Genomic DNA, 25,478 nt, shown 5'->3' with positions numbered 1-25,478 from the left:
ATGGTTGGAAACAGAAAATGCTACATGTGGTAATTGGTATAATGTCTTGAATAATTTGATACTTGGCAATTGTTGTGCTCAAATAGATCATGTTTAAGCTCTTGCATCATGTACTTTGCACCTATTAATGAAGAAATACTGTAGAGCTTATTGACATTTGGTTTGCATGATTGGTCTCTCTAAAGTCTAGATATTTTCTGGTGAGTGTTTAAACAACAAGGAAGACAGTGTAGAGTCTTATAATGCTTGCAATATGTTCTTATGTGAGTTTTGTTGTACCGGTTCATACTTGTGTTTGCTTCAAACAACCTTGTTAGCCTAAGCCTTGTATTGAGAGGGAATACTTCTCGTTCATCCAAATCCTTGAGCCAAAAACTATGCCATTTGTGTCCACCATACCTACCTACTACATGGTATTTTCTGCCATTCCAAGTAAATACTTCGTGTGCTACCTTTAAACAATTCAAAAGTTATTACCTCTTATTTGTGTCAACGTTTTATAGCTCATGAGGAAGTATGTGGTGTTTTATCTTTCAATCTTGTTGGGCAACTTTCACCAATGGACTAGTGGCTTCATCCGCTTATCCAATAATTTTGCAAAAAGAGCTGGCAATGGGGTTCCCAGCCCCAATTAATTAACCTTCATAATTTTGCAAATAGACACTCCTCCATGGTATGTGAAATGTTGGAAGGCACCCGAGGATTCGGTTAGCCATGGCTTGAGAAAGCAAAGGTGGGGAGGAGTGTCATCTCTAAATAAAACTAAAATAAATAGACACTCCTTGATACGCGTACAGCACGCGACCGTTGGGAACCCCAAGAGGAAGGTGTGATGCGTACAGCGGCAAGTTTTCCCTCAGTATGAAACTAAGGTTTAATCGAACCAGTAGGAGCCAAGAAGCACGTTGAAGGTTGATGGCGGCGAGATGTAGTGCGGCGCAACACCAGGGATTCCGGCGCCAACGTGGAACCTGCACAACACAAACCAAGTACTTTGCCCCAATGAAACATCGAGGTTGTCAATCTCACCGGCTTGCTGTAACAAAGGATTAGATGTATAGTGTGGAAGATGATTGTTTGCAGAAAACAGTAGAATAGTATTGCAGTAGATTGTATTTCAGTATAGAGAATTGGACTGGGGTCCACAGTTCACTAGAGGTGTCTCTCCCATAAGATAAACAGCATGTTGGGTGAACAAATTATAGTTGGGCAATTGACAAATAAAGAGGGCATGACCATGCACATACATATTATGATGAGTATAGTGAGATTTAATTGGGCATTACGACAAAGTACATAGACCGCTATCCAGCATGCATCTATGCCTAAAAAGTCCACCTTCAGGTTATCATCCGAACCCCCTCCAGTATTAAGTTGCTAACAACAGACAATTGCATTAAGTATTGCGCGTAATGTAATCAATAACTACATCCTCGGACATAGCATCAATGTTTTATCCCTAGTGGCAACATCACATCCATAATCTTAGAGATTTCTGTCACTTCCCCAGATTCACGGAGACATGAACCCACTATCGAGCATAAATACCCCCTCTTGGAGTTAAGAGTTAAAACTTGGCCAGAGCCTCTACTAATAACGGAGAGCATGCAAGATCATAAACAACACATAGATATAAATTGATAATCAACATAACATGGTATTCTCTATTCATCGGATCCCAACAAACACAACATATAGAATTACAGATAGATGATCTTGATCATGTTCGGCAGCTCACAAGACCCGACAATGAAGCACAATGAGGAGAAGACAACCATCTAGCTACTGCTATGGACCCATAGTCCAGGGGTAGACTACTCACACATCACTCCGGAGGCGACCATGGCGGCGTAGAGTCCTCCGGGAGATGAATCCCCTCTCCGGCAGGGTGCCGGAGGCGATCTCCTGAATCCCCGAGATGGGATTGGCGGCGGCGTCTCGGAAGGTTTTCCGTATCGTGGCTCTCGCACCGGGGGTTTCACGATGAAGGCTTTAAGTAGGCGGAAGGGTAGGTCGTGGGCGACGCGAGGGGCCCAGGAGACAGGGCGGCGCGGCCAAGGGTGGGGCCGCGCCGCCTGCCCTCCTGGCCGCCTCGTGGCCCCACTTCGTTGACTCTTCGGTCTTCTGGAAGCTTCGTGGCAAAATAGGACCCTGGGCGGTGATTTCGTCCAATTCCGAGAATATTTCCTTACTAGGATTTCTGAAACCAAAAACAGCAGAAAACAACAACTGGCACTTCGGCATCTTGTTAATAGGTTAGTTCCAGAAAATGCATAAATATGATATAAAGTGTGCATAAAACATGTAGATATTATCAATAATGTGGCATGGAACATAAGAAATTATCGATATGTTGGAGACGTATCAGCATCCCCAAGCTTAGTTCCTGCTCGTCCCGAGCAGGTAAACGATAAACAAAGATAATTTCTGGAGTGACATGCCATCATAACCTTGATCATACTATTGTAAAGCATATGAGCTGAGATCAAATCATTCAAAGCAAGTATCTATATTGATATAAGAGATGATAATGCAAGAGTTAGACAAGCTAGAAGTTTTCATGAACTATTGCTTTAAAGACATGCAACCGTACAAAGTTCATTAAAGATGTATTAAGCATTCAGCATAGAAGTTCTATCCTTCATTCCAAGCATCAAGTAAATTTTCACAACATAAGAAGGATTCAGTCAAGTAAACATAAACATGAACGTCATGAATCAACTGTTTCGAAGTCTACTCAACCGGTGAGCGCAAGCATTTGGTATTAGCACCAGGATGTTATGGCATAAAGAACGTTAATGGGGGTTTGGAAGGCCAAATGGAAGAAAGGCTTGCAAAGCTGTAAATGACCATTAGACAAGAGGAAGCCTTATGATCGAAGCTATGCAAGGAGTAGTGATTGCCATGCAACGGATGCACATAGAGCTATATGTGTATGAAAGCTCTCCAATGGAACTAGTGGGGGTGCATCCAACTTGGTTGCTCACGAAGACCTAGAGCACTTTTGAGGAGGCTCATCATTGGAATATACAACCCAAGTTCTATAGTGTAAATTCCCCACATAGTTATACTAGTAAAACATGAAAACTCTCTCATATGAATGTAGGTGCTAAACATGAGCACAAATGATGACTATGAATAATGCGGGTGCTAAAACATGAGCACAAGTGTGGATAAAAGATAGTAATGCTGCCCCCTTTTTCTTTATTCTCTTTTTTCCTTTTTTCTTTTTTTTTTCTTTCTCTTTTTTTTCTTTCTTTTCATTTTTTTCTTTCTCTTTTTTTTTTCTTTTTGATGGCCTCCACGGCTCTTTTCATTTTAGGGGCAACATCCTAATATGGCAACACACTTTTTGGTACAAATAACTCATAATGAATGAAACATGATGTATGAAACTGTATGCCTCTGCCAGTGTAGCAGGATGTGCAATGATCTAGCGTAACATGGGTAAACCACACATCAGCTGTATATGATCATGCAAAGCAATATATAAATAATAAATGACAACATGGCATGTAATGTAAAATGGATGTTGCATGGCAATATATCTCGGAACAGCTATGGAAATGCTGTGGTAGGTAGGTATGGTGGCTGTTTTGAGGAGATGTATGGGCTTATGTGTAGGAGAACAAGAGAAAGTTCTCCCACGGGTTTGGATGTACCGGCGAAGTATGCACAATTCTCAATGTGAGCAAAAGGCAACGCACAGTACCGAAGAGGCTAGCAAATTTGGATGGTGGAAGTGCCAAAAACCGTAGCTTAACATTAGTCAAAAAGAACTCACAAGCTTATTGCAAACAACTAGCAGGTTCATCATTAAAAGCATGATTAAAATTTACTCCAAGGAGGGCCGTTCACGGTGGCACAAGTACCCCGCTAGCTCCCTCGACCTTCAGCACAACTTAGTTATTACGATGAACTCTCAGACATGGAAAGCTATCAAGTCCAACTACGCCTTCAACTATTTAAATAGAGTTTGTAGTACGGCACAAGCTTAAAGACAACAATCCACTACTAATTTTCACTTATTTATCCAGCAAGCCTTACCATCTAAATACCTCAAAACATTTGCAAAGGATCAAGTTATCAAAGCTCAATGTTCTACAAGTATTTTATTATACACTACCACATGCAACATTTCCCGTTTCCAACCATACAACAATTTAACGAAGAAGAAACTTTGCCATGAATACTATGAGTAAAGCCTAAGGACATACTTGTCCATATGCTACAGCGGAGCGTGTCTCTCTCCCACACAATGAATGCTAGGATCCATTTTATTCAAACAAAACAAAAACAAAAACAAACCGACGCTCCAAGCAAAGCACATAAGATGTGACGGAATAAAAATATAGTTTCAGGGGAGGAACCTGATAATGTTGTCGATGAAGAAGGGGATGCCTTGGGTATCCCCAAGCTTAGACGCTTGAGTCTTCTTGATATATGCAGGGGTGAACCACCGGGGCATCCCCAAGCTTAGAGCTTTCACTCTCCTTGATCATGTTGTATCATCTCCCTCTCTTGATCCTTGAAAACTTCCTCCACACCAAACTCAAAACAACTCATTAGAGGGTTAGTGCACAATCAAAATATACATGTTCAGAGGTGACATAATCATTCTTAACACTTCTGGACATTGCACAAAGCTACTGAAAGTCAATGGAATCGAAATATCCATCGAACATAACAAAACAGGCAATGCGAAATAAAAGGCAGAATCTGTCAAAAAACAGAACAGTTCGTATTGACGAATTTTATTGAGGCACCAGACTTGCTCAAATGAAAATGCTAAAATTGAATGAAAGTTGCGTACATATCTGAGGATCACTCACGTATATTGGCATAATTTTCTGAGTTACCTAGAGAGAATTTTGCCCAGATTCGTGACAGCAAAGAAATCTGTTTCTGCGCAGTAATCCAAATCTAGTATGAACCTTACTATCAACGACTTTAATTGGCACAACAAAACACTAAACTAAGATAAGGAGAGGTTGCTACAGTAGTAAACAACTTCCAAGACACAAATATAAAACAAAGTACTGTAGTAAAAACATGGGTTGTCTCCCATAAGCGCTTTTCTTTAACGCCTTTCAGCTAGGCGCAGAAAGTGTGTATCAAGTGTTATCAAGAAATGGTGCATCTACAGCGGGGTGTGGAGTTTTCTCAACTATGCATTTTATCTTTTCTATGTGAGTTTCAGAGGCTCCCTTTTTATTAGTCTTAGGTTTGCTACTCTCATCAAACAAATCTTCAGGAACAATCCAATCAAAATTCTTTTCTAGTGCCTCGCACATTCCCAAGAGCTTGCAAGGTATTGATGTTTTTATATCCCCCTCATAATTAACTTCATTAGTGTACTTTTTTCTATCTTTTTCCATATTCTCAAGGGTACTGGCAAAGTTGGTATAAGAGCCTAGCATATTATATTTAGTGAAGACTTTTCTAGCTTCTCTTGCTATTCCCCCAAATTCTTTAAGAAGGGTTTCTAATACAAAATCTTTCTTTTCTCCTTCTTCCATATCACTGAGTGTAAGAAACATATGTTGAATCACATGATTAATATTAACAAATCTAGCTTCTAACGCGTGTACTAAAGAAGCAACAGCAATTTCATAAGTAGGAGCAAGTTCTACCAAGTGTCTATCTTCAAAATCTTCAACCGTACTAATATGAGTGAAAAAATCTTCTATATTACCTTTCCCAAGGATAGACCCTCGGCCTACCGGTACATCTTTAAGAACAAACTTAGGAGGAAACATTATGAAATAAGTAAAGTAAATGCAAGTAACTAATTTTTTTGTGTTTTTGATATTGCAAACAAGATAGCAAATAAAGTAAAACTAGCAACTAATTTTTTTGTATTTTGATTTAGTGCAGCAAACAAAGTAGTAAATAAAACTAAGCAAGACAAAAACAAAGTAAAGAGATTGGGATGTGGAGACTCCCCTTGCAGCGTGTCTTGATCTCCCCGGCAACGGCGCCAGAAAACAGTCTTGATACGCGTACAACACGCGACCGTTGGGAACCCCAAGAGGAAGGTGTGATGCGTACAGCGGCAAGTTTTCCCTCAGTATGAAACCAAGGTTTAATCGAACCAGTAGGAGCCAAGAAGCACGTTGAAGGTTGATGGCGGCGAGATGTAGTGCGGCGCAACACCAGGGATTCCGGCGCCAATGTGGAACCTGCACAACACAAACCAAGTACTTTGCCCCAACGAAACAGCGAGGTTGTCAATCTCACCGGCTTGCTGTAACAAAGGATTAGATGTATAGTGTGGAAGATGATTGTTTGCAGAAAACAGTAGAAAAGTATTGCAGTAGATTGTATTTCAGTATAGAGAATTGGACCGGGGTCCACAGTTCACTAGAGGTGTCTCTCCCATAAGATAAACAACATGTTGGGTGAACAAATTACAGTTGGGCAATTGACAAATAAAGAGGGCATGACCATGCACATACATATTATGATGAGTATAGTGAGATTTAATTGGGCATTACGACAAAGTACATAGACCGCTATCCAGCATGCACCTATGCCTAAAAAGTCCACCTTCAGGTTATCATCCGAACCCCCTCCAGTATTAAGTTGCTAACAACAGACAATTGCATTAAGTATTGTGCATAATGTAATCAATAACTACATCCTCGGACATAGCATCAATGTTTTATCCCTAGTGGCAACAGCACATCCATAATCTTAGAGATTTCTGTCACTTCCCCAGATTCACGGAGACATGAACCCACTATCGAGCATAAATACCCCCTCTTGGAGTTAAGAGTAAAAACTTGGCCAGAGCCTCTTCTAATAACGGAGAGCATGCAAGATCATAAACAACACATAGATATAAATTGATAATCAACATAACATGGTATTCTCTATTCATCGGATCCCAACAAACACAACATATAGAATTACAGATAGATGATCTTGATCATGTTCGGCAGCTCACAAGACCCGACAATGAAGCACAATGAGGAGAAGACAACCATCTAGCTACTGCTATGGACCCATAGTCCAGGGGTAGACTACTCACACATCACTCCGGAGGCGACCATGGCGGCGTAGAGTCCTCCGGGAGATGAATCCCCTCTCCGGCAGGGTGCCGGAGGCGATCTCCTGAATCCCCCGAGATGGGATTGGCGGCGGCGGCGTCTCTGGAAGGTTTTCCGTATCGTGGCTCTCGGTACTGGGGGTTTCGCGACGAAGGCTTTAAGTAGGCGGAAGGGTAGGTCAGGGGGTGACGCGAGGGTCCCAGGAGATAGGGCGGCGCGGCCAAGGGTGGGGCCGCGCCGCCTGCCCTCCTGGCCGCCTCGTGGCCCCACTTCATTGACTCTTCGGTCTTCTGGAAGCTTCGTGGCAAAATAGGACCCTGGGCGTTGATTTCGTCCAATTCCGAGAATATTTCCTTACTAGGATTTCTGAAACCAAAAACAGCAGAAAACAGCAACTGGCACTTCGGCATCTTGTTAATAGGTTAGTTCCAGAAAATGCATAAATATGATATAAAGTGTGCATAAAACATGTAGATATTATCAATAATGTGGCATGGAACATAAGAAATTATCGATACATCGGAGACGTATCACTCCTTCATGGTATGTGATTGTTGGAAGGCACCCGAGGATTCGGTTAGCCATGGCTTGTGAAAGCAAAGGTTGGAAGGAGTGTCACCCAAAAATAAAAATTTCATGGGAGCCACTCTTTGAAAGTCTGTCTGGCAAGGGGGTTAGAGTGCCCACTACCATTCGTTGACAACAACAAACACCTCTCAAAATTTTACTTTTATGCTCTCTTTATGATTTCAAAACTTGAAAAGCTCTAGCACATGATTTTATCCCTGTTTCCCTCTGCGAAGGGCCATTCTTTTACTTTTATGTTGAGTCAGTTTACCTACTTCTTTCTATCTTAGAAGCAAACACTTGTGTTAACTGTGCATTGATTCTTACATACTTGCTTATTTGCATTCATCATATTACTTTGTGTTTACAATTATCCATGAGATAAACATGTTGAAGTTGAAAGCAACTGCTGAAACTTATATCTTCCTTTGTGTTGCTTCAAAACTTTCTACTAAGAATCTATTGCTTTATGAGTTAACTCCTATGCAAGTCTTATTGATGCTTGTCTTGAAAGTACTATTCATGAAAAGTCTTTGCTATATGATTCAGTTGTTTAATCATTGTCTTTACCATTGCTTCGAATCACTTCATTCATATCATATGCTTTACAATAGTATTGATCAAGATTATGATAGCATGTCACTTCAGAAATTATCTTTGTTATCATTTACCTACTCGAGGGCGAGTAGGAACTAAGCTTGGGGATGCTTGATACGTCTCAAACGTATCTATAATTTCTTATGTTCCATGCTACTTTTATGATGATACTAACATGTTTTATACACACTTTATGTCATATTTATGCATTTTCCGGCACTAACCTATTGACAAGATGCCGAAGAGCCAGTTGCTGTTTTCTGCTGTTTTTGGTTTCAGAAATCCTACATGTTGTGTTTGTTGGGATCCAATGAATATGGAATACTATGTCAAGTTGATTATCAATCTATCATATATGTGTTGTTTATGATCTAGCATGCTCTCCGTTGCTAGTAGAGGCTCTGGCCAAGTTGATACTTGTGACTCCAAGAAGGAGTATTTATGCTCGATAGTGGGTTCATGCCTCCATTGAATCTGGGACAGTGACAGAAAGTTTTAAGGTTGTGGATGTGCTGTTGCCACTAGGGATAAAACATCGATGCTTTGTCTAAGGATATTTATGTTGATTACATTACGCACCATACTTAATGCAATTGTCTGTTGTTTGCAACTTAATACTGGAAGGGGTGCGGATGCTAACCTGAAGGTGGACTTTTTAGGCATAGATGCATGCTGGATAGCGGTCTATGTACTTTGTCGTAATGCCCAATTGAATTTCACACTACTCATCATGATATGTATGTGCATTGTTATGCCCTCTTTATTTGTCAATTGCCCAACTGTAATTTGTTCACCCAACATGCTATTTCTTCTTGGAGAGACACCACTAGTGAACTGTGGACTGATACGTCTCCGACGTATCGATAATTTCTTGTGTTCCATGCCACATTATTGATGATATCTACATGTTTTATGCACACTTTATGTCATATTCGTGCATTTTCTGGAACTAACCTATTAACAAGATGCCGAAGTGCCAGTTCCTGTTTTCTGCTGTTTTTGGTTTCAGAAATCCTAGTAACGAAATATTCTCGGAATCGGACGAAATCAACGCCCAGGTTCCTATTTTGCCCGGAAGCATCCAGAACACCCGAGAGCCGCCAGAGGGAAGCCCTGGGGGCCCCACACTACACCCTGGCGCGGCCGTAGGGGGCCGCGCCGCCCTATGGTGTGGTGGCCCCAGGCCCCCTCCGAGGCTGCCCTTCCGCCTATTTAAAGCCTCCGTCGCGAAAACCCTATTACGCTTGACGAAACCCACAGAAACCTTCCAGAGCCGCCGCCATCGCGAAGCCAAGATCTGGGGGACAGGAGTCTCTGTTCCGGCACGCCGCCGGGACGGGGAAGTGCCCCCGGAAGGCTCCTCCATCGACACCGCTGCCATCTCCACCGCCATCTTCATCACCGCTGCTGCTCCCATGAGGAGGGAGTAGTTCTCCATCGAGGCTCGGGGCTGTACCGGTAGCTATGTGGTTAATCTCTCTCCTATGTACTTCAATACAATGATCTCATGAGCTACTTTACATGATTGAGATCCATATGATGAGCTTTGTATCGCTACTAGTTGTGTGCTACTCATGTGATGTTATTAAAGTAGTCTATTCCTCCTGCATGGTGTAAAGGTGACTAGTGTGTGCACCATGTGGTTCTTGTCGTAGGCTATGATCATGATCTCTTGTAGATTGTGGAGTTAATTATCATTATGATAGTATTGATGTGATCTATTCCTCCTTCATAGTGTAATGTGGGCAGTGTGTGCACTATGTTAGTTCTTGGTTTATTTTGCAATGATCTATTATGCTCTAAGGTTATTTAAATATGAACATTATTGTGGAGCTTGTTAACTCCGGCATTGAGGGTTCGTGTAATCCTACGCAATGTGTTCATCATCCAACAAAAGAGTGTATGTAGCACATATGAGAAAGAGTTATTTATTATGCGATCAATGTTGAGAGTGTCCACTAGTGAAAGTGTAATCCCTAGGCCTTGTTCCTAAATACTGCTATCGCTGCTTGTTTACCGTTTTACTGTGTTACTACTGCTGCAATACTACCACCATCAACTACACGCCAGCAAGCTATTTTTCTGCACCGTTGCTCTTGCTCCTATTTATTCATACCACCTGTATTTCACTATCTCTTCGCCGAACTAGTGCACCTATTAGGTGTGTTGGGGACACAAGAGACTTCTTGCTTTGTGGTTGCAGGGTTGCTTGAGAGGGATATCTTTGACCTCTTCCTCCCTGAGATCGATAAACCTTGGGTGATCCACTTAAGGGAAACTTGCTGCTGTTCTACAAACCTCTGCTCTTGGAGGCCCAACACTGTCTACAAGAATAGAAGCTCCCGTAGACATCAAGCACTTTTCTGGTGCCGTTGCCGGGGAGGAAAGGTAAAAGGTACTCACACTCCGGATCTTGGCTACTAAGCTATTTTCGCCGTTGTAAGTACTCAAAGCTATTTCCTTTAGATCCTGCAATTACATCTTTTTGTTTCTTGTTTACACTAGTTTGGCATAATGGACAAGAATGAGCTTCTATTTCTATTTCCTGATTTAAAACATGGATTGTTTGATGCAAAAATTAAAAAACCTATGGAATCTTATTTGCATGCTGGTAGTAATATTAGTATGAACGCTTTGAACACCATTGTTGATAATAATATAGAAAGTTCTAAGCTTGGGGAAGCTGGTTTTCATGATCTTTTTAGTCCCCCAAGCATTGAGGAGAAAATTTTCTTTGATGATACTTTGCCTCCTATTTATGATGATTATAATGATAGTGGTCTTTTGGTGCCACCTACTATGGAGAGTGAATGTTATTGTGATTATACTATGCCTCCTATATTTGATGATGAGAATAATAATGATAGCTACTTTGTTGAATTTGCTCCCACTACAACTAATAAAATTGACTATGCTTATGTGGAGAGTAATTATTTTATGCATGAGACTCATGATAAGAATGCTTTATGTGATAGTTATATTGTTGAGTTTGCTCATGATGCTACTGTATATTATTATGAGAGAGGAAAATATGGTTGTAGAAATTTTCATGTTACTAAAACACCTCTCTATGTGCTGAAATTTTTGAAGCTATACTTGTTTAATCTTTCTATGCTTGTTGCATTATGCTTCTTGAACTTGTTTATTTACAAGATTCCTATGCATAGGAAGCATGTTAGACTTAAATGTGTTTCTAATTTGCCTCTTGATGCTCTCTTTTGCTTCAAATACAATTTCTTGCGAGTGCATCATTAAAACTGCTGAGCCCATCTTAATGGCTATAAAGAAAGAACTTCTTGGGAGATAACCCATGTGTTATTTTGCTACAGTACTTTGTTTTTATTTTATGTCTTGGAAGTTGTTTACTACTGTAGCAACCTCTCCTTATCTTAGTTTTGTGTTTGGTTGTGCCAAGTGAAGCCTCTAATCGAAGGTTGATACTAGATTTGGATTTCTGCGCAGAAACAGATTTCTATTAGTCACGAATCTGAGCTGTTTTCTCTGTAGAAAAATCAGAAAAATATGCCAATTTACGTACGTGTTCCTCAGATATGTACGCAACTTTCATTAGTTTTGAGTTTTCTGATCTGAGCAACGGAAGTATTTATTAAAAATTCGTCTTTACGGACTGTTCTGTTTTGACAGATTCTACTTTTTATTTCGCATTGCTTCTTTCGCTGTGTTGGGTGGATTTATTTGTTCCATTACCTTCCAGTAGCTTTGAGCAATGTCCAAAAGTGTTAAGAATGATTGTGTAACCTCTGAACATGTGAAGTTTTTGATTATGTACTAACCCCTCTAATGAAGTTTATGAGAAGTTTGGTGTGAAGGAAGTTTTCAAGGGTCAAGAGAGGAGGATGATATACTATGATCAAGAAGAGTGAAAGCTCTAAGCTTGGGGATGCCCCGGTGGTTCACCCCTGCATATTCTAAGAAGACTCAAGCGTCTAAGCTTGGGGATGCCCAAGGCATCCCCTTCTTCATCGACAACATTATCAGGTTCCTCCCCTGAAACTATATTTTTATTCCATCACATCTTATGTGCTTTGCTTGGAGCGTCGGTTTGTTTTTGTTTTTTGTTTTGTTTGAATAAAATGGATCCTAGCATTCACTTTGTGGGAGAGAGACACGCTCCGCTGTAGCATATGGACAAGTATGTCCTTAGGCTCTACTCATAGTATTCATGGCGAAGTTTCTTCTTTGTTAAATTGTTATATGGTTGGAATTGGAAAATGATACAAGTAGTAATTGCTATAATGTCTTGGGTAATGTGATACTTGGCAATTGTTGTGCTCATGTTTAAGCTCTTGCATCATATACTTTGCACCCATTAATGAAGAAATACATAGAGCATGCTAAAATTTGGTTTGCATATTTGGTTTCTCTAAGGTCTAGATAATTTCTAGTATTGAGTTTGAACAACAAGGAAGACGGTGTAGAGTCTTATAATGTTTACAATATGTCTTTTATGTGAGTTTTGCTGCACCGGTTCATCCTTGTGTTTGTTTCAAAATAAGCCTTGCTAGCCTAAGCCTTGTATCGAGAGGGATTACCTCTCATGCATCCAAAATACTTGAGCCAACCACTATGCCATTTGTGTCCACCATACCTACCTACTACATGGTATTTTCCGCCATTCCAAAGTAAATTGCTTGAGTGCTACCTTTAAAATTCCATCATTCACCTTTGCAATATATAGCTCATGGGACAAATAGCTTAAAAACTATTGTGGTATTGAATATGTACTTATGCACTTTATCTCTTATTAAGTTGCTTGTTGTGCGATAACCATGTTCACTGGGGACGCCATCAACTACTCTTTGTTGAATTTCATGTGAGTTGCTATGCATGTTCGTCTTGTCTGAAGTAAGAGAGATCTACCACCTTATGGTTAAGCATGCATATTGTTAGAGAAGAACATTGGGCCGCTAACTAAAGCCATGATCCATGGTGGAAGTTTCAGTTTTGGACATATATCCTCAATCTCATATGAGAAAATTATTAATTGTTGTTACATGCTTATGCATAAAAGAGGAGTCCATTATCTGTTGTCTATGTTGTCCCCGTATGGATGTCTAAGTTGAGAATAATCAATAGCGAGAAATCCAATGCGAGCTTTCTCCTTAGACCTTTGTACAGGCGGCATAGAGGTACCCCTTTGTGACACTTGGTTAAAACATGTGCATTGTGATGATCCGGTAGTCCAAGCTAATTAGGACAAGGTGCGGGCACTATTAGTATAGTATGCATGAGGCTTGCAACTTGTAAGATATAATTTACATGATACATATGCTTTATCACTACCGTTGACAAAATTGTTTCATGTTTTCAAAATCAAAGCTCTAGCACAAATATAGCAATCGATGCTTTTCCTCTATGGAGGACCATTCTTTTACTTTCATTGTTGAGTCAGTTCACCTATTTCTCTCCACCTCAAGAAGCAAACACTTGTGTGAACTGTGCATTGATTCCTACATACTTGCATATTGCACTTATTATATTACTCTATGATGACAATATCCATGAGATATACATGTTACAAGTTGAAAGCAACCGCTGAAACTTAATCTTCCTTTGTGTTGCTTCAATGCTTTTACTATGAATTATTACTTTATGAGTTAACTCTTATGCAAGACTTATTGATGCTTGTCTTGAAGTACTATTCATGAAAAGTCTTTGCTATATGATTCACTTGTTTACTCATGTCATATACATTGTTTTGATTGCTGCATTCATTACATATGCATTACAATAGTATGATCAAGTTTATGATGGCATGTCACTCCAGAAATTATCTTTGTTATCGTTTTACCTGCTCGGGACGAGCAGAACTAAGCTTGGGGATGCTGATACGTCTCCGACGTATCGATAATTTCTTGTGTTCCATGCCACATTATTGATGATATCTACATGTTTTATGCACACTTTATGTCATATTCGTGCATTTTCTGGAACTAACCTATTAACAAGATACCGAAGTGCCAGTTCCTGTTTTCTGCTGTTTTTGGTTTCAGAAATCCTAGTAACGAAATATTCTCGGAATCGGACGAAATCAACGCCCAGGTTCCTATTTTGCCCGGAAGCATCCAGAACACCCGAGAGCCGCCAGAGGGAAGCCCTGGGGGCCCCACACTACACCCTGGCGCGGCCAGGGGGGGGGCCGCGCCGCCCTATGGTGTGGTGGCCCCAGGCCCCCTCCGAGGCTGCCCTTCCGCCTATTTAAAGCCTCCGTCGCGAAAACCCTATTACGCTTGACGAAACCCACAGAAACCTTCCAGAGCCGCCGCCATCGCGAAGCCAAGATCTGGGGGACAGGAGTCTCTATTCCGGCACGCCGCCGGGACGGGGAAATGCCCCCGGAAGGCTCCTCCATCGACACCGCTGCCATCTCCACCGCCATCTTCATCACCGCTGCTGCTCCCATGAGGAGGGAGTAGTTCTCCATCGAGGCTCGGGGCTGTACCGGTAGCTATGTGGTTAATCTCTCTCCTATGTACTTCAATACAATGATCTCATGAGCTGCTTTACATGATTGAGATCCATATGATGAGCTTTGTATCGCTACTAGTTGTGTGCTACTCATGTGATGTTATTAAAGTAGTCTATTCCTCCTGCATGGTGTAAAGGTGACTAGTGTGTGCACCATGTGGTTCTTGTCGTAGGCTATGATCATGATCTCTTGTAGATTGTGGAGTTAATTATCATTATGATATTATTGATGTGATCTATTCCTCCTTCATAGTGTAATGTGGGCAGTGTGTGCACTATGTTAGTTCTTGGTTTATTTTGCAATGATCTATTATGCTCTAAGGTTATTTAAATATGAACATTATTGTGGAGCTTGTTAACTCCGGCATTGAGGGTTCGTGTAATCCTACGCAATGTGTTCATCATCCAACAAAAGAGTGTATGTAGCACATATGAGAAAGAGTTATTTATTATGCGATCAATGTTGAGAGTGTCCACTAGTGAAAGTGTAATCCCTAGGCCTTGTTCCTAAATACTGCTATCGCTGCTTGTTTACCGTTTTACTGTGTTACTATTGCTGCAATACTACCACCATCAACTACACGCCAGCAAGCTATTTTCTGGCACCGTTGCTACTGCTCCTATTTATTCATACCACCTGTATTTCACTATCTCTTCGCCGAACTAGTGCACCTATTAGGTGTGTTGGGGACACAAGAGACTTCTTGCTTTGTGGTTGCAGGGTTGCTTGAGAGGGATATCTTTGACCTCTTCCTCCCTGAGATCGATAAACCTTGGGTGATCCACTTAAGGGAAACTTGCTGCTGTTCTACAAACCTCTGCTCTTGGAGGCCCAACACTATCTACAAGAATAGAAGCTCCCGTAGACATCATGGACCCCGGTCCATTCTTTTACATCGAATACAATCTACTGCAATACTTGTTCTTTACTGTTCTCCGCATACAAACATCATTTTCCACACTATACATCTAATCCTTTGTTACAGCAAGCCGGTGAGATTGACAACCTCACTGTTAAGTTGGGGCAAAGTATTTGGATTGTGTTGTGCAGGTTCCACGTTGGCGCCGGAATCCCTGGTGTTGCGCCGCACTACACTCCGTCACCAACAACCTTCACGTGCTCCTTGACTCCTACTGGTTCGATAAACCTTGGTTTCTTACTGAGGGCAACTTGCTGTTGTACGCATCACACCTTCCACTTAGGGTTCCCAACGGGCGTGTGCTTTACGCGTCAACAATGATGCATACATGGCTAGCTCCAGTACTTCACTCTTAAAAGCTCCAGTAGTTACTTTTTATGAAAATAATGTTTCTGTCCTGGATGTATGTGTTGATGTGTGGTTGCTAAAAAAGAAAAGAATTCACTTTGTCATGGATCAAGGTTCACGTCTATATTTTCTAGAAAGTTAGCTTTGTCTTGGCGATGCTTTTAGTTAAATACAAATTATAGTTATAAGACCAGAGGGAGTACTGTAAAAAATAGTTTTGCAATGCATCTGAACTGAACTTCTTAAGTAAACCAGAAAAATTAGTTTTTCCTTGTCAGCTAAAATGGATTAGTAGTTTCTTGGAGGCTTTTGTGTGTTTGTCTGGTAGTAATTCCTTTTGCGTCTATCATCTACTGTCTGTAGTAGACAAATAACAAGTATATTGTGAAAGCATCGATAAATAGTGAAGTTTAGATGATGAACATATGAAGTTCAGATGGAAAATAGTGAAAGTTCATGTTGAGAGAGGGGTGAATGACTATCTTGCTATGGTTTCTACGTAGTCTGCAGAAAGCTGAGAGGATACTATATCCAAGGTTAGCTAGAGTCGTGTATGGCATATAGTGATACAGTGATAAACGGCTTTGATTTTTGGGGTTTGATTTTTCCTTAATGTATTCCATAGAGAAATAGAAGCTGCTTGGCCTCCAGTCCCGTGATGCCCTCCCACCTGGTTTCCCTCACACAACCACCGCCTCTTGCATTTTCCCCATTCCGTGAAGTGTGAATTACACTGCTACTGCCGCCGATGTGAACTGCCCTCCTAATGTGAACTGCATTGTTGTTGCCTCTGTTGTCAAACTGCAATATGCTTATTTTCATTTAGGAAGATCACTCTTTCGGCATTGAGGGTACACTTTTTTTATTCCAGGTAGTTCACTTGTTCAGCATTGGGGGTACACTTCCTCCTGCGCAGCAGATCACTATGTTGTGATACATTGAAGACGACTCTGAAAAAAGATTGGAAAAGTAGACGAGTTCGAATAAACAAGGGAGCAAGACATTGCAGTTTTATTCTACTATTGTGGTTAGCAGGTAACGGCAGTTCCCTAACATAATTTTTATATGGTATAGACTATGCTTCCTCTGCCGGCACTCAAAACTGTGTGAAATTTTCTTTTTCCTATCAAGTTCAGTCAATTTTGCTCTGAAGTTCAGATCGTTCATCCGTGGAAGTTTAGTTTATCTTTTATGCCAACATGAGTTTGGCAGACTGCTCTAGTGCTAAGTCGCGCCATTATGTATTAAAATTTAAAAGAACCATTGATAGCCTTGGACATCAATAGATATGCATGTTTTATATTTTTAGCGCGTTTCTGGCTGTAGTTCAGTTTATTTTCGGATGCAGTTCAGATCTTCGCGCTTGAAGTTTGGTTCATGTGCGCTTGAAGTTCACGTTTATCTCGATAAGTTTTTTTTTGGGAATTTCCTTCTCTGTTTGCTATCATTACAAACTTGCTTGTTACATGATTCTATGACTAACTTTTGACATTCATTTAGTTGCTTTGATGTATGTTTGCTGTCTGAAGTTCACTTCATTCCCACCACGGAGTTCGGTACAAGTACATGGCAATCGCAGTTAATTTAAAACACACTGGGTCGGAGGTTCACCTTTTTATTTGCTAAAAGTTCAGTTCTTCTATGAGGGGAAGCTCACTTGTTCACATCATGTGTTGAAATTCAAATAGATCTTAATAAATCTGCATTGCAGTATTGCCACAATCCCACTACATGTTTCGACATTAAAATCATACTCATATGTTGACATTACTGATTTGTGAATGAAAGACTTATCAAATGAGAGTGTATTACTGTATATTCAGAATCATTGTAGTTGAATTGTAAGTTGGAGAGGTTGCATTGGTGTTCCATTAACCTGTACGTTTTTGTCATACAAGTTAAACAAATGGGATGCAAGAAAGTTTCTTACTTCTTCTGTAGTAGGCGTTAAAGTTTAGTTCACCTAATCCTGTGAAAATTCAGTTCAGCTAATCCTGTGAAGTTCACTCCTCCCTAGTGCTTCAGTTCAGACTTGTGAAGTACGTGCACGAGCAGATGGTGCTGATGCTGCTCTACCCTCAATAAGCCTTCGATTGCTTAGAGTAGAGGTAATACATGTATGTATGTTGTAATGTATGTATGTTGTTGATGCAGGACGCCATGGCCATCACGGGAGTCCACCAGAGCCTACGCTGGGACTCCTCGCCCCAGTGATGTTCCTCATCGCTGCTCTGGTGGCTTGGCCCCTCTCGCGCCTTTAAATACGGCCCCGCTTACTAACTGGTGAAGTTCACTTCTACTTCTACTTCAGTTTAGATATTCTTTCTAGGTGAATTAGCCTTTCTGGGTGTTCTTGCGGCTGCCTGCCGTTGTTGTTATTACAAGTGCAATTCAGGCTCTTCATTTCATTTGGATGAAGCAACCTAACACAAGTGCACAACCGGAATAAAGATGTGGAGATGAAGAACTCATTTTTTCTAATCCATGGAGTTCCTTTCTCCTAAATTTTGAAGTTCACATCTCCTGCTAATTGGAGCTAGGTAATTCCGTTCCCCTCACTTCTTATTCCCAGCAAAAGTTCATTATTTCTGGGCAGTTCATTTTCTGCGATGCACAATTAAGGTTTAAAAAGTACAAAGAGTAAAAATAGAAGTTCAGTTCACTGTGATGACAAGTTCACTTTTATATTCCCTGGGGGTTCAGTTCTTCCAAATATGAAGGTTGCTTATTTTTGAAGATTTTATCACTGAATTTCATGTAATTGGTGAACTTCTCGAAAATGTGATATAATGTTCGATGTCTATTCACAGCAAGAAAATCACACATACAACACTGGGCAGTTTTCATACGATACTGGGTACATAATACAAAGCTATGGACTGCTGATCAACTATGTGCCTTCATTATACTACAATATTTCAAGTTTGTTATTCACCTAATTTAATCACTTTGGTGCCAGGTACTTGAGAAGTCCACTCTCATCATCCAAGCATTACATGCATATACAGCAGGGACTCCTAGAGCGCTGCCACCCTAACAAGGCGATGCCGTAGAGGACGAGGACATAAACTTGGTGTCGGTCCCATGGTGCTTCTGGTTGGTGGTCGCGACTTGACAGTGGCTCCCTGTCAATGGCGTCGTCAAAGCCTAACTGCCTCGCGCTGCAGGACTTTTGTCGCAGGAGCATCACCAGGATGGAAGCGTCGTGGGATGCCTGAAGTTTACGAACACTAATTCATGTAGTTGTCTTCTCCTATTCGTGGAGTTCATGTCCCCTGATACTTCACTTTAGATTATTCATGTTGGGTGGATTTTTATTCGAGAATGTTAGATAGACCATTTGTGAATTTTGCTTCTGATGTTTCCGCTTTGGGGTTGATAACCCACAAGTATAGGGGATCGCGGCAGTCTTCGCGGGAAGTAAAACCCAATTTATTGATTCGACACAAGGGGAGACAAATAATACTTGAAAGCCTTAACAGCGGAGTTGTCAGTTCAGCTGCACCTGGAAATAGACTTGCTCGCAAGAGTTTATCAGTAGTAACAGTTTATAGCAGTAGCAGTAGTGAAATAACAGCAGCAGAGTAACAAAGACAGCAGTAGTGATTTTAGTAAACAGCAGGATTAAAATATTGTAGGCACAGGGATGGATGTCGGGCGTTGCATGGATGAGAGAAACTCATGTAACAATCAAAACAGGGAATTTGCAGATAATAATAAAACGGTGTCCAAGTACAAAGTAATCCATAGGCATGTGTTCCATATATAGTCGTACATGCTCGAAATGAGAAACTTGCACAACATCTTTTGTCCTACCAGCCGGTGGCAGCCGGGCCTCTAGGGAATCTACTGGATATTAGGGTACTCCTTTTAATAAAGTACCGGAGCAAAGCATTAACACTCCGTGAACACATGTGATCCTCACATCACTGCCATCCCCTCCGGTTGTCCCGATTTCTGTCACTTCGGGGCCTTTGGTTCCGGACAGCGACATGTGTATACAACTTGCAGGTAAGATCATAAAACAATGCATATCATGATGAAATAATAACATGTTCAGATCTGAGATCATGGCACTCGGGCCCTAGTGAAAAGCATTAAGCATAACAAGTTGCAACAATATCATCAAAGTACCAATTACGGACACTAGGCACTATGCCCTAATAATCTTATGCTATTACATGACCAATCTCATCCAATCCCTACCATCTCCTTCATCCTACAGCGGGGGAATTACTCACACATGGATGGGGGAAACATTGCTGGTCGATGGAGAGGTGTCGGTGGTGATGATGGCGATGATCTCCTCCAATTACCCGTCCCGGCGGAGTGCCAGAACGGAGTTTCTGGTCCCCGAGATGGAGTTTCGCGATGTGGCGGCGTACTGGAGGGTTTCTGGCGACTTCGACTTCCTTCGGTGTTCTGGGGTCTTCCGGGAAAAATAAGATGTTTGGCGTTGATTTCGTCCAATTCCGAGAATATTGCCCGAACAGCCTTTCTGGAACCAAAAACAGCAGAAAACAGGAACTGGCACTGTGGCATCTTGTTAATAGGTTAGTTCCGGAAAACGCATAAAAACATTATAAAGTGCAAGAAAATCATGTAAGTATTGTCATAAAACAAGCATGGAACATCAGAAATTATGGATACGTTGGAGACGTATCAGCATCCCCAAGCTTAGTTCCTACTCGTCCTCGAGTAGGTAAACGATAAAAAGAATAATTTCTGTAGTGACATGCTACTTACATAACCTTGATCATACTATTACAAAGCATATGAAATGAATGAAATGACTCAAGGCAATGATCTATAGTTGCTAACAAATAGATAGCATATAGCAAAACTTTTCATGGTTAGTACTTTCAAGACAAGTATCAAAAGTCTTGCATAAGAGTTAACTCATAAAGCAATAAATTGAAAGTAAATGCATCGAAGCAACACAAAGGAAGATTTAAGTTTCAGCGGTTGCTTTCAACTTTCAACATGCATATCTCATGGTTAATTGTCAACACAAAGTAATATGATGAATGCAAATAAGCAAGTATGTAAGAATCAATGCACAGTTGACACAAGTGTTTGCTTCTAAGATGGAAGGAAGTAGGTAAACTGACTCAACATAAAAGTAAAAGATTGGCCCTTCGCAGAGGGAAGCAGGGATTAAATCATGTGCTAGAGCTTTTCAAGTTTTAAAATCATATAGAGAGCATAAAAGTAAAGTTTTGAGAGGTTTTTGTTGTTGTCAACGAATGGTAGTGGGCACTCTAACCCCCTTGCCAGACAGACCTTCAAAGAGCGGCTCCCAAAATGTTTTCATTTTTTTTATTTTTGGGTGACACTCCTTCCAACCTTTGCTTTCACAAACCATGGCTAACCGAATCCTCGGGTGCCTTCCAACAATCACATACCATGAAGGAGTGTCTATTTTATTTTAGTTTTATTTAGTGATGACACTCCTCCCCACCTTTGCTTTCTCAAGCCATGGCTAACCGAATCCTCGGGTGCCTACCAGTCATTCACATACCATGGAGGAGTGTCTATTTGTGATTAATTGGGGCTGGGAACCCCGTTGCCAGCTCTTTTTGCAAAATTATTGGATAAGCGGATGAAGCCACTAGTCCATTGGTGAAAGCTGCCCAACAAGATTGAAAGATAAAACACCACATACTTCCTCATGAGCTATAAAACATTGACACAAATTGAGAAGCATTTTGAATTGTTTAAAGGTAGCACATGAAGTATTTACTTGGAATGGCAGGAAATACCACATAGTAGGTAGGTATGGTGGACACAAATGGCATAGGTTTTGGCTCAAGGTTTTGGATGCACGAGAAGCATTTCCTCTCAGTACAAGGCTTTGGCTAGCAAGGTTGTTTGAAGCAAACACAAGTATGAACCGGTACAGCAAAACTTACATAAGAACATATTGCAAGCATTATAATACTCTACACTGTCTTCCTTGTTGCTCAAACACTTTTACCAGAAAATATCTAGACCTTAAGAGAGACAAATCATGCAAACCAATTTTAACAAGCTCTACGGTAGTTCTCCACTAATAGGTTTAAACTACATGGTGCAAGAACTTAATCATGATCTACTTGAGAGCTCAAAACAATTGCCAAGTGTCAAATTATCCAAGACAATATGAGGCATTTTCTGTTTCCAACCAAATAACCATAAGTATTGTAGCTTCCAACTTTTACCATTGAACATTAAAAGTAAAACGAAGAACAAGTGTTCATATGAAAAAGCGGAGTGTGTCTCTCTCCCACACAAGGATTGCTAGGATCCGATCTTATTCAAGCACAAACAAAATAAAAGCACACAGACGCTCCAAGTAACGCACATATGATGTGTAGTTTCAATAGAAGTGACCTGATAAGTTGATGAAGAAGGGGATGCCTTGGGCATCCCCAAGCTTAGACGCTTGAGTCTTCTTGAAACATGCAGGGATGAACCATGGGGGCATCCCCAAGCTTAGACTTTTCACTCTTCTTGATCATATATCATCCTCCTCTCTTGACCCTTGAAAACTTCATTCACACCAAACTTCTCATAAACTTCATTAGAGGGGTTAGTACTCAAAAAATTTGAATCCACCTTGGTCCTGTAGTGACACATTGCAAGAACTCAATAAAACATTAGCTACAGCTCTCCACGTCTAGAAAGCCTCACTTAAAGTCCACAAGAGACAATGCAAAAAACAGAGACAGAATCTGCCAAAACAGAACAGCCAGTAAAGACGAATTTTAAAGAGGTACTTCTGTTGCTCAAATCAGAAAACTCAAAACTAATGAAAGTTGCGTACATATCTGAGGAACACGCACGTAAATTGGCAGATTTTTCTGAGTTACCTACAGAGAATCATACCCAGATTCGTTATAGATAGAAATCTATTTCTGCGCAGAAATCCAAATCTAGTATCAACCTTCGATTAGAGGCTTCACTTGGCACAACATTGCAATAAAATAAAGATAAGGAGAGGTTGCTACAGTAGTAACAACTTCCAAAACACAACAAAACAGTAGCAAAATAAACACATGGGTTATCTCCCAAGAAGTGCTTTCTTTATAGCCATTAAGATGGGCTCAGTAATTTTAATGATGCACTCGCAAGAAACAAGAGTTAAAGCAAAAGAGAGCATCAAAAAGCAAGTTAAAAACACATTTAAGTCTAACCCACTTCCTATGCATAGGAATCTTGTACACAAATAAATTCATGAAGAAAAAAGTGACAAGCATAAGAAGATAAAACAAGAGTAACTTCAAAATTTTCAGCATATAGAGAGGTGTTTTAGTACCATGCAAATTTCTACAACCATATTTTCCTCTCTCATAATAATTTTCAGTAGCTTCATGAATAAACTCAACAATATAACTATCACATAAAGCATGCTTTTCATGATCCATAGACACATAATTTTTATCAAGCTCAAAAATAGTGGAATTAAAACTTTCGAACCCACTTTTATCAATAATATAACAAGCTGATTGATCAGTCTCAAGAGATATGGGACTCATACATGAAGTCAAGAACTCTCCAATCCCATTTTCATTAGTAGTACAATTAATATTATAAGTAACATAGGACCATCATCTAGAGCTTTATCATAAACATTTGCTAAACAAAACTCTTTAGTACCATGCATTTCGACATCAGGCACAAACAAAGCATTGTCATAAGATTTATCAAAGTAGCATGGATTATCATAGATAACAGTAGCATAATTATTCTCACAAGTTTTACTCATAGGGAATATTTCGAGAGAATCCACAGGAACATAACATTCAACCTCTTTCGGTAAGCATGGAGGACAATCAAATAGTGTAAGAGATAAAGAGTTACTCTCATTAGAAGGTTGGCATGGGTAGCTAATCCATTCTTCCTCCTTTTATTCATCACTCTCCTCTTCTTTTTCATCCAATGAGCTTTCAGGTTCATCAATTTCCTCCTCTTTTTCATCCAATGAGCTTTCAGGTTCATCAATTTATTCTTCCACAGGTTCCTGCAAATTGTGAGTGCATTCTTGTGCATTAATGAGTCTCTCTTTATAATCAATGATATAAGGATTATCAGTGTAACTTTCATTGCAAAAATTAAGGATAGAAGAGACATAATCTTTAAGGTCCTTACAAACAACACAAGTTTCATAATTTTTAGCCATGAAGGATTCTATCTCAGAGGCTCCCATAAATAAGACAAATTGTTCTACCTCTTCGAACCCAAGATGAATATAGCTATTCCAATTATAGTTCTTAATTAAAACTTCCTCACTAAAGCCACATTGAAATTTCAGATGTTTAGTGTCCTCTTTAGAGCAACAATTTATATCATGGCGTTTAAGCAAGATTTTAGCAATTGTATTCAATTTTTCTATCATAGCACTCATTACTTTACCCGTTCTTGATTCTCTATAATTATTATAATATTCTATAAGCTCCAAGTAGGTTGTGGGTTCTCCCATAACAGCAGTTTTTAATTTTTAGGTTTTTCAAATTTTTATGGATTTTTGGGTATATGAGAAAAGTAAAACAAGACAAAAAGAAACTAAGCAAAAGTAAACTAAGAAAAATAATACTAGACAGAAATAAACTAAGCACAAATAAACTAGACAAAAGTAAACTAAGCAAAACAAAATAAAATAAAATAAAAACAGAGAGAGAGGTAGAGTGTACTCCCCAGGTGAACTTATGAGTAGAGCTATGCCTCCCCGGCAATGGCGCCGGAAAATAGTCTTGATAACCCACAAGTATAGGGGATCGCGGCAGTCTTCGTGGGAAGTAAAACCCAATTTATTGATTCGACACAAGGGGAGACAAAGAATACTTGAAAGCCTTAACAGCGGAGTTGTCACTTCAGCTGCACCTGGAAATAGACTTGCTCGCAAGAGTTTATCAGTAGTAACAGTTTATAGCAGTAGCAGTAGTGAAATAACAGCAGCAGAGTAACAAAGACAGCAGTAGTGATTTTAGTAAACAGCAGGATTAAAATACTGTAGGCAAAGGGATGGATGTCGGGCGTTGCATGGATGAGAGAAACTCATGTAACAATCAAAGCAGGGCATTTGCAGATAATAATAAAATGGTGTCCAAGTACAAAGTAATCCATAGGCATGTGTTCCATATATAGTCGTACGTGCTCGCAATGAGAAACTTGCACAACATCTTTTGTCCTACCAGCCGGTGGCAGCCGGGCCTCTAGGGAATCTACTGGATATTAAGGTACTCCTTTTAATAGAGTACCGGAGCAAAGCATTAACACTCCGTGAACACATGTGATCCTCACATCACTGCCACCCCCTCCGGTTGTCCCGATTTCTGTCACTTCGGGGCCTTTGGTTCCGGACAGCGACATGTGTATACAACTTGCAGGTAAGATCATAAAACAATGCATATCATGATGAAATAATAACATGTTCAGATCTGAGATCATGGCACTCGGGCCCTAGTGACAAGCATTAAGTATAACAAGTTGCAACAATATCATCAAAGTACCAATTACGGACACT

This window comes from Lolium perenne, chromosome 2 (assembly GCF_019359855.2).
Source record: "Lolium perenne isolate Kyuss_39 chromosome 2, Kyuss_2.0, whole genome shotgun sequence".
In the NCBI taxonomy this organism is placed as follows: domain Eukaryota; kingdom Viridiplantae; phylum Streptophyta; class Magnoliopsida; order Poales; family Poaceae; genus Lolium; species Lolium perenne.
This window is presented reverse-complemented; position numbering follows the sequence as displayed.